General features: G+C 52.8%; 1 long non-coding RNA gene across 1 annotated transcript; it reads right to left on the bottom strand.

Annotated features, from left to right (window-relative positions):
• Nucleotides 1-7,318: 7,318 nt before the first annotated feature.
• LOC143267713 (uncharacterized) lies at nucleotides 7,319-10,048 on the bottom strand. Its single transcript, XR_013043135.1, has 2 exons — nucleotides 8,924-10,048; nucleotides 7,319-7,925 (listed from the first exon to the last, which is right to left on the bottom strand). It is a non-coding gene; the product is annotated as an uncharacterized LOC143267713 (long non-coding RNA).
• Between the last annotated feature and the right edge of the window lie 633 nt (nucleotides 10,049-10,681).

Raw genomic sequence — 10,681 nt, 5'->3', positions numbered from 1 at the left:
GGTGAGGTTTCCGAACAGCTGATGCTCCACGGAGCAGAACCTGAGTTGGAGGAAGTGGGTTTTAGAGGAGGGAGGCTGTGTGTGGGTAAGCAGGGCTGGAGGTGTAAAGGGCAGCTCCGAAGGCCCTGGGACTTTCCCGACTCCATGGCCCTCCCCTAGACAAGGACACCCAAGTCCTCCAAGCCATCACAGGCTGAGCGTTCTGGCCAGGCCCCCTTCCTCCAGCTTGTCTCCTATATATCTCTCATCCTATCAGCAATGTGCCCTTCCTCCTCGCCTCTTGGAATATTTTTACATCTCACGGCTCCCCTTGACTTTCTATCCACGACACGCTCGGACAGAGTTTGAGACCATGCTGCCAGAGATTTCTCTGGGACTGGGACTGGGCAGCAAGCTACCCATGCCCCAGGAAGGTCTTGGCACCCCAGCTGCGCTCCCAGGAGTTTCGCGACCGTTTCTGTTCCCCCTCGGGGCAGGCAGATGCCCCTGTCTCATGAGTCTCCTCTATTCACCCCCAGGCCAGGCCTTTCTACTTGACGTGGCTGGAGTGGGTGGGGAGGGAAGCCTGCCCTTTTACCCGAAGGAGGTGGCACCATGCTAGTTGTTTTTGTTTGAAGACCGGGTTTCCACTGGCCCGTGGTTGTTTTAAACACCCCAACACCCCCGGGGCAAACTCCCTCAGTTCTCCAGTAAAACCACACTCCTTGCCACCTGGGGGTAAATACAGTCGACCCCAAGGCGCTGTCCCACGGGGCCCCAGATGGATGCCAAGCTGTCCCGGAAGGGTGTCCAGCAAGGAAGGTGACCTGCTGGAGAGGGTGCCGGGCTGGGGGGGGGGGGGGCCGGGGCGGGGTGCGGCGGCGGCGGCTGGGGGGGAGATCCCTGCCCGCTCCAGCCGCGTCACCGAGGTCCCCGCGCCTCCCCCCTCGCCGCTGACGTGTCCGCTGCGCGTCACTCAGGCCGCCGGGAAGCGCTGTCCTTATTTGGGCGCAGACCTGGTGCGGCAGCTGCCCGATGCAACCCCGCCCTCCTGTCCCAGCCAGGCCGGGACAGGGCCGGCAGCCAGCCACATCCTGAGATGGGACGCTGGCTCTGGGTCACCTCACGAGAGTGAGCCGGGAGGAGGGCAGACCGCCTTCCCAGGCGTTATCTCCCATCTCCAGGGTTTCTCCTGACATGTCAGAGCTAGGTGGAAACGCAGATGGCCAGTCGCAGATGCTTGAGTCCCTGAGGCCGGAAGGCTGGGACGCCAGGGCCATTGTGAGCTAGTGCAAAGGGCAGGCTTGCGTTGTGCGCGGTCTTAAAGAAATTCTAATGCCAGCAGCCCTCAGTTTCCTCTGAAAAGCGGAGCGGATATCAGCATCTGTGCTTGTGAGGCTATGGTTGCCCCACCCGCTTGGCGTAAAAACCAGTTTCCTAAGCTGTGCTGTGTTGTGTAGACTACCATTGGTCACTGGGCTCCGGGGAGGAACCTGGCCGGGTGCCCCTCCTAAGGAAGAGGCCACAGACACCTACTACCCTTTGTGTCTGGGGCCTCATCCAGCTGAGAATGCCCTTTGACCTCATTGCAAGCTTATGCTCTGTCAACAATGTCATCTGGTGTTGGCCTCCTTTCTTCTCAGGGCTGTTTGTCTGGGGCCTGGGCTAGGAAGCAAGTGGTGAGCCAGCTTGTGACTACCCTTCCAGTTTAGACAGTCATGCTGAGCGACAGGCACTGTGCACCACACACCTGTGTTTCACGGCTAACAAGACCCCTCCCTCCCTCCAAACGCAACCCAAGCTCATAACCTCAGCCCCAACAAGCCTTTTCCTGTAGGACACCAGCTGCTGCGGGCACCCTCATTCCAACATGCTCGCTAGCTGTGAAGGTATCTGCTCTCCGCTTCACTCTCTGTCTGCTGGTAGCCCAGCGCCTGCCCTCTGTGTGGCTTCGCCCTCCTTGGGAATCTGGAGTGTCCTGAGGGCAGGAGACATTTCCAAAATTAGAGCTCTCCACCTCTGGATGTGTTCTGAGGGGGATTGCAGACTTCCTCTCATCTCTCTAGAACCAGGAGGACAAAGGGACTCAGATCACATGGGCGAATGATTGATTTATGACCCAAGGGCAGTGGCAGTGAGTCACAGGGCCAGAGAGACCTGGCAGGTCTCACTCTCCTCCCCACACAGTCCCCTGACACAGAGGACCTGTTGGGTGGCCAACACAAAGATGGTACTCTAGACAGACAGGCACCTCCCTTCAGAGGTGGCTGTCCTCATTTAAAGAAAAGCCCCTGAGGATGACACCTAATCACATGTGCTCAGAGGATGAACTATGTGTCAGGTCAGCTGTTCCCTAAGTACTGGGTGAGGTTGGCTTAGTAGCTCTCTAAACTGGGTAGGAGAGTCCAGTACTCCTCTGGATAGTCTCAGTTCTCCCTGAGAGTGGAGCAGAGGGCAAGACCTATTACCTCAGGCTAGTGCTCCCATTTGATGTTCTGGGAGACTCCGGGCTGTGGTGAGGTGTAGAGCTCAGCCCTGTTCCTTGTTTCTACATATGAACACATAAGCCGTTGCCTCCTTTTGAGACGGGGTCTCACCAGCCTCCCCTCAAACCGTTGATCTTCCTGCCTGTTGTGACCTCAGGAGTGTGCCAGCATACCTGGATACTTGGCTGTCTCTTGATGTCCAGCACATCAGAACATAGCTATTTGCTGAAGGGGAGGGTCGTAGAGGGGTTGATTCAGCAAGGGTGCAAGCAGCTGGGAAACGGAGTGCTGCTGGCCGCTTGCATCCTCAAAGCTTCCTTCTCCCTCCTTGATACACAGGCCGAGTAAAGTACAGACTCCTCACACTTTCATCTGCCCAGTAATTCAGTTTATGACCCTCACAGGACTCCAAGCCTCCCTGAGAATTCATTGAGATGGTCCAATGTTGCAAGGGATCAGTTCATAGGCAAAAGGCTCTTCTCCTGCACAGGACTGCGAGGCTGGGGTATGTGCTCGGGATGGGTGTGATCTTTAGCCTACAGCTGCTTGCTGTCTTAGTTAAGGTTTCTATTGCTGTAATGAAAAACAAACAGACAAAACATAATCAAAGCAATTTGGGAAGAAAAAGGGTCCATTTGACTTATACTTGCACATCGTAGTCCACCATTGAAGGAAGTCAGGACAGGAACTGAAGCAGGGCAGGAGTTGATGCAGAGGCCATGGAAGGGTGCTGCTTACTGACTTGCTCATCATGGCTTGTTCAGCCTGCTTTCTTTTGGTTTTGTGAGACAGGGTTTCTTTGTGTAGCCCTGGCTGTCCTGGAACTTGCTCTGTACATCAGCCTTGGCCTGGGTATTTTAACAGACTCATTTGAATGTTTTCTTCTGTTTCATGATAAAGCTATGTAATGCATGTATTTCTCCTTTGCCTTGGATTCCTGGATGCCAAGAGAGAGATTTAGGAGTTTAACACAAACAAATTAGCAAACGCCTACTTTCTCTCTCCCTTCCTCCTCATTCATTTCTAATATTTAATAGAATGTGAATACACACGTATTATCCCATGTTTCCATGTGAGTCAGTGCTTTAAGCTGCTCCAGAGTCTTAGAGTCAGCAAAGGATAAACCACATCTGGGAGGGCTGGCTCCCACCTTTACCTCAGCACCTGGGAACAGAAGTTTCTAGAAAGAGATGTTCTGCCGGTGGAATCTGTCAGTAAGCCACCATCTGCTTAGGAAGATCAGCATCCTCTCCCTAGCCCAGACCCTAGCCTGGCAGCCAGGTTTAGGAGCAGTTTCTAAAGATCAGACTAGGATACAAGGCGAGACCCTTTCTCCATAAACAGAGGGCAGAAGATATGTATCCGTGTGGTAGAGCGCCTGTCTAGTCCTCAGAGGCCCTGGGTTTGATCCCCACCCAGCACTGCACAAACTGGGCATGGTGACAAATGCCTGGAATTGCAGCACTCAAGAGGTAAGGAGGAGGATCAGAGGTTCAAGCCCAACCTCAGTTATGTGGAAAGTTTGAAGCCAGCTTCCACTACATGGACCCTGTCTAAATGAATGAATGAATGAGTGAATGAATGAATGAAAGTATTAATGGTTAGCATGTCCTGACCCTTTCTCAACAATCAAACAAATAACAAAAAGTGCCAAACACCCTTAGAGATTAAACAAAGAAATAAAATTCTTTAGAATATTCTAAAAGTGCTAATAGCATGTACTGGCTACTAGGGGGTAGGAAGTACCCTAGGCACTGTACACTCATCTCATCCTCTAACGACGCTGAAGCAGGAACAGCTGTGATTAGCCCCACATAACAGATAAGCACACTGAGTGCCTTGATAACTTGCTCAAGAGCACAGAGCTCGGGCTTGGGCCTGGCAGTGTGGCTCCAAGGCCGGTGCCCTCGTCTCCACGATGGAGCAAATGAGTCACAAGTCCGCTCACAAGCCACGTTATGGTCCATCAGGGTCAGTGAGCATCACAACAAGATGGACAGAGCAAACAGCCCTGACTGCCTGTTCCCAGTCTAGAGACACACCAGTAACCCGATCCTTAGTGGAGGGGATGGGAAGGTGGTATGAGGAATCTTCTCTGCCTTTTGCCGCCTTTACAGGCAGGATGAGGCATGTGAGTGAGAGTATAGTGCTTGGGTACATTTGAAAACAGACCCTGGGCGGGCCTAGAAAGGCCTTAAAGACAAACCTAAGAACTAAACATTTTACTCGTAGAGGCGCCCATGAAGGCATTCAGGCAGGAAAGAGACAGGCTAGGTTGGTGGTCTAGGAGCTTTGACTGAGCCAAGGACAGACAGGGAAGTGCTTCCCACTGCAATCCCTCAGTGGGTGCCTGCAGAGACGGAGCCTTGAACTGGATAGGAGAGATCAGCTCAGGAAGTGGCCTGCAGACTATCTGACCTGATGGGGAGATTTCTGTCTCTCCAGCAGGCGATCTCATATTCTGCTGGGGCCCAGGCATGGTCAGCGTGGACCACAGATGGCAGATTAAAGCTGAGCCCGGGCAGATCTCCTGGTCCAATACTCTCTCCTTACAGATAAGCAGACTGAGGTGCAGGGAGGAGACTCCCCGTCCAGCTATCTCTCCCTGTCTCTGGACTCCTTCCTCTGACCCACATGGATCAGGTGCTTGGCCTTCCCTGGCCCTGAGCCTGTGGCGCAGTAAAGGAACACCTTGGCTCAGAGCCTGGAGGCCGAAGGGGAGAAGCTGGCCCAGCCTCCCTTCTTCAGTTCCTCCTGGTGTAGCCCTTTCAGAAGCTGTTCCCTCCACCCTGTGCCCTCCTGTCCCAGCTGCTCGCCCCAGACATTCAGGCCCCAGGAGGCCTAACCAAGCAACATCTGGGGTCGCTTCACCAGCCTTAGGGCCTCTCCTCTTGTTTTCTGTCTGGAGTTAAAGTAGTTCTGTCCTGGGCCCCCAGGAAGGAAGAGAGGGCCTTTACAAGGGGTCTGTCCTCTAAGTTTGCAAACGGGCAATAAATCGGGCTTCAGATCTGCCGCTGCCCCCAAGTCCATGTGTTCCCTATGGAGTTTCCAGTGCCTGGAGTCACACCTTCTTAATATCATTGCAGAAGGCCCATGAAGTGGAGGTGTGGGAGGTCACATTCTTGAGGTTCCTAGGATAACAGACTTTTAGCAGACACTTTCTCCCCTTTTGTCCCTAGATACCCCTAAGGAGCCACAGGAGGGAAAACACACCACTAGGACTTTGCCAGCCAACACTGGTCTGGCCATCTGGCCGTGTCTCTCCCCAGTTCCTGCTCATGTCTTGTCCACCCCCCACCCACCCCAAGTCTGCCTTCCTTTCCCTGCCTACCACAGGACCAGAATGTCCTTTCTCCCTAGACACTGGTGAGTCAGTAGGACGTAACAGTTGAGGAGTAGTCCCCCAGGGCAACAGATGCCTCGGGGCGGTGGGGGCGGTGATACAGTCAGTCTGTGGGGCCTCGCACTTAGTGACAATATGGATGAATTCGCGTCACTTCCTAGTCTCGCTTCTCCGGTGGTGGAGCTAGGGTCATAAGAGCCGATACCATACAATATTGGGGATGGGAGCAAGTTGGACAGCATAAACTGGCTGTTGGAGCGGCCGCCTGGCACTCATCTAGGCTGTGGCTGCCCCCCACCCCACCTCATCCCACCCCCTGACAGTAAAAGTGGCTATTCCTGGAGAGTTTTGTTTTTATTTTGTTTTGAACGCTGGATCCTCCTGTGTCTCTACCTTCCAAGCGCTGGAATTATAGACATACATTACCATACCCCTGCAGCGCTGGGGATGAACCCGGGGCTCCCTGCATGCTACTCAAGCAGTCTACCGATCATGCCCATCCCAGGACTAGAGAGTTTATTTCTTACCCTAACACTCTGGGTCTCACCTCTCAACCCTGGTTTTTCTCCCTGGAGCCCTGGGCTCAGTGTCGACCTCCAGGGTCTGGTTGGGACTCAATTCTTCTTTCTTTTGTTTGCTGGGCACTGTCTAAAAGGCCGATGCTCTTGTCCCGGGCTGTTGTGCACACGGGTTCTCTGCCAGTCTGGTTCCCACCCCTCCTCCACCCCTCCACCTTCTTGAACTAGAAACTTGTCCCAAACCCTCAGCCGCTCCAAGCCTGCTCTCTACCCCCTGGCATTAGCTAGACTGGCTGTCTGTCACCCGAGGGCCATCTCAAAGGGAGACTGGCTTTCCGTCACATCCCACAGGCCTCAGACTCAGGTGGCAGAGCTGTTTTGCCACTGTCGGCCCTTGTCCACAGTTCTCTGGGGTTCACTTTGGCTTGCTGTCTCACAGGGCTGGCCTTTGCACCCTCTCCTGGCCCTGGAATGAAGATCTAGCCCCCACGAGGCTCCCAGTCTTTCAAGCTCCTGTTGGAACCCACAGAAACCCCTAAAAGACACTGAACCCATTCTGCTCCTGGCTTCCCAGTTCCCTGACTCCATACTGCCAAATGATTTTTATCCCTTGCACTCAGCCTCCAGCACTCACCTCCAGCACCCGCCTCCAGGGATACCCTGAAAGCTGAGAGCAACCTCCCAGACCCCATGCTGAATTTCCAGAGTCTGAAACCCAAGGCTCCCAATAAATATACCTCAAGTCAGTGAATGAATGAAGAATAAATGAATGAATGAATGAATGAATGAATGGGGTCAGTGCCACAAGGTGGGCATCGGCCCTAATGAAAAGAGTCCTAACCAGGGTCAGAGAACGAAGCTTTAGTACCAACTCTGCCAATGAGCAGCTATGACATTGGCCATTTCCCCTACATTTTAAGGCCTCCCTTTTACCCAAAAAAGGAAAAAGAATTGTATCATTTTTAGAGATGTTTTATAAGAATCCATACCACTAAGAATTCCGGTTTATTGAGCATCCATGATACTGAAGTCGGATGCTAGGTACTAGGTGCTCTCTGCACAGCGCCTCTGATCTTCCCAGTATCCCGGCTTTCCCTCCTTAAAGGTGACAAAACTGAATACAAGTGAGATCGAAGACATTCCTTGTCACACAAATAATGGGCACCCAGGTTGGCTTCTTGTAATCTTTGCCTGTGAGCTCATTCAGTAGAGAGGCTGAGTCAGTTGGGCATGAATCCAGGGGACCACACTGGAAAGAGTCATGGCCTCTGTGGACTCACACTTTTGCTCACATCTTAGCAAGGCTCCAGGCTGTAACAGCAGTGGAGGCCGCATCTGCCTTGTCTATTTCTACTCAGCGTCTGGAGAGCCTCCGGGCAGCAGCTGAGGTTGACGCTCTCCAGCTTTTTTGGTCACTTTGAAGATGAACTTGTAGCCTTCACCTGGCCTTTCCTGTGGCTGAATTTCATCGACGGGTGCCCTGTTCTGGGAAGGTCTGAGTCCTGGTGGGAGCGGGCATCTTCTTCAACACAGCCGGACATTAGCTTTCCTTTCCTGAAGCCACATTCTTGTATAGACGGGTCCTTTCTCAGCTTCTATCTTCAGAAAAAATGAGGGAACGGGTTACCTTACTTTCTAGCTTCCAGACTCTTCTCTGGCACTCAACAGGTTGCCAAAAAATGGTTCTCTGGGGTTTTAAATGTTTTTAGCCCCCAAGTGAGAAAGCCCTTTCCCTGTCTGCGCTTCCCCTGGCCTTCCTTCAGTCCTTCAGTGTTCCGCTCACGCTCACCCCTAACCCTCCATGAACTGTGTGGGTCCGTCCCCCTCTCAGTTCACTTTTGGGTCAGGGGCGAGGTTGCAAGAGGTTGAAATTTCAAACAGAGCTCACATCCTCAGTTCTGTACCCTCATGATCAGGCTTTGATGACAAGGACCTTCTCTTCTGTTCTTAATTCCTGTTTCTGAATGTCAAGAATAGTTCCCATACTGGTGACGTTGGGTACTTCTCTGTGAGAAGCGGCCAGGAAGTCCTAGAAGAGCCCCCCTGGCAGAGAGACGTGAAAGGATTCGGCAGTATTTCTATCCTGCTTAGGGAGGGGTGAGGAGAGGCTGGCCCACCCTGGTGATGTGTCTTATCAGCTCTGGGCAGCACAGCAAGGTGCTAGCGATGTCAATGTGGGTGGGTGGGTGGGTGGGGGTGGTCAGGAAAGATCAAATTCGCATCTGCAGCAGCTACATACAGGCAAACAGCACTCCCCAGGCCTGTCCCCCTCAGAAAGCAGGCTTCACCAGACACCAGGACACAGCATCTCCGTACTCCCTCAACTCCCACCGACTCGAGTTCACGTAAACGCTTTAGTACGTACACTCGCTCGAAAATACACACCACCCTCCTACCCACACTGGTACACACCGAGACTAGCAGAATCACACACAGTACCGTGTGGGAGGGAACTGAAGTCATTCTCCCAGAATAGCTCAGCCCGGCCTCTGACAGCCGAGCCACCAAGCCTGCCTCAGGTTTCCACATGTGGTCAGAACTGAGAGGTAACCTTGACAACCAAGCCAAGTCCCCAAGGTCCCCACAGAAGTACACACCACTATCTGGTGGCTCCTAACTGGCAGGCAGAGAGAGCAAGGCCTGTGTGATAGCTCCACAGACAAGGCCAGGATAGAAGGACCCAGTCCTTGGGCTGGACGAAGGAGGGCTGTTTTGGGATGTCATGTCACTCTCCAAGGGGCCACACAGGTAGGCCAGACAAACGGATGGAATGGCCAACCAAGACCAGAGGAAAAGCAGGTCTGGGGTCACAGGGCACTGGAGTTTCTGGTGCAGATAAAGCGCAGACTGACGCGACCCTCACCCCTGCTGTCATCACCCAGGCACCGGTGACAGCGTCTGTGGAGTCACAGTCAACAGTGTGTCAGTGCTTATGTTCACCATCCAAGCCAAGGATGAGGGAGAAGAAAAGAAGAATGGCAGGAGAAAGAGAGGGGGAGGGAGAGGGGGAGCCATTCTCCTTAGGCTGATGGTCTAAACACCCCAAGGACAGGAGGCAATGGGGGCCATGAAAAGGGAAGGTCTACAAGCGCCTGTCAACTTTGGTGGCTTTTCCCCTTTGCTTTGTTTTCGCTGATGTTGTTTGAGACCAGATCTCACTATGTAGCCCTAGGTGGCCTAGAACCTTCTATGTCTACCAGGCTGGCCTCGAACTCACAGAGATCTGCCTGCCTCTGCTTCCCCAGTGCTGGGGTTGAAGGTGTGTGCTATTTATTTAAACTTAAGGGCAGTTTAAATAAATTTAAAACAAAATCAGGACTGATGTCATGTGTCTGACGCTATCAGAAATCAATCCTAAGGCTGGGTGTGATAGCAAACACCTTTAATTCCAGTACTCAGAGAGGCAGAGGCCAGCCTGGTCTAGGTACAGAGTTCTAGGCCAGCCAGAGCTATATTGTGTTCAGTGTAGCTGTTTCAAAACAAACAACAACCAATTCTAGAACCTAAATCTTTATTTGGGGATGCTGCTGCTGCTGCTGCTGCTGCTGCTGCTGCTGCTGCTGCTGCTGCTAAGTGACCTAGGGATGTTACTGTGAGATAAATTAAGCTCCTTTACAGACTCAGGAGTACAAAGAGAAGATGGGGAAGGAGGGGATCTTCCTGTTGGTTCTTACAGAGCGCTGTGCACTACAGCCAGAATACGATCCAGGATGCTGAGGTGTCTCTGAAGAAACACACCTAGGTAACACTACACAGCAGCAGCATCCCCAAATCAGGATTTAGTTTCTAGAACTCTTTGCTTATTTTGAAACAGGGTCTCACTGTGTAGTTCTGGCTGTCCTGGAACTCCGTAGGTAGACCAGGCTGGCCTCTGCCTCTCTGAGTACTGTAATTAAAGTTGTTTGCCATCACACCTAGCCTTAGAATTGATTTTAGGGTTGGGGCTGCCTTACATTCCTGCTCCTAGCCTCACATTTGGGCTCCTTCTCTGGAATCATGGCATCACTGTCAAGAGTGATTGCTCTGTGGGCCCCGTGGCCAGAGCAGCAGCAGCCCAGGAATTGGGGGATCTACCAAAAAGAGCACCACCTGTGTAGCCTGCAAACTAGGCCCTGTCCTGGCTCTGCGGAGAGGTCGCTGCATAGCCTGCTGGGAGATGTGAACCTTTACAGAAGGGCAAGCTTGATTTCCTAAAGAAAACCAAAGCTGGTGCTTTGGTTTGCAGACCGCCTTTCTCATCAGTCTGCTTGTAGGATGTCAGAACACCAGACCCAAGCCAAAGACACAGGGAGGTGATGACAAGGGTGTCAGAGTCAGCCGGGCAGTGGTGGCGCAGCCTTTAATCCCAGCACTTG

The sequence above is a fragment of the Peromyscus maniculatus genome, chromosome 11, assembly GCF_049852395.1.
Source record: "Peromyscus maniculatus bairdii isolate BWxNUB_F1_BW_parent chromosome 11, HU_Pman_BW_mat_3.1, whole genome shotgun sequence".
NCBI lineage: Eukaryota > Metazoa > Chordata > Mammalia > Rodentia > Cricetidae > Peromyscus > Peromyscus maniculatus.
The sequence above is the reverse complement of the archived record's forward strand: the minus strand, read 5'-3'. Positions and strand labels throughout refer to the sequence as shown.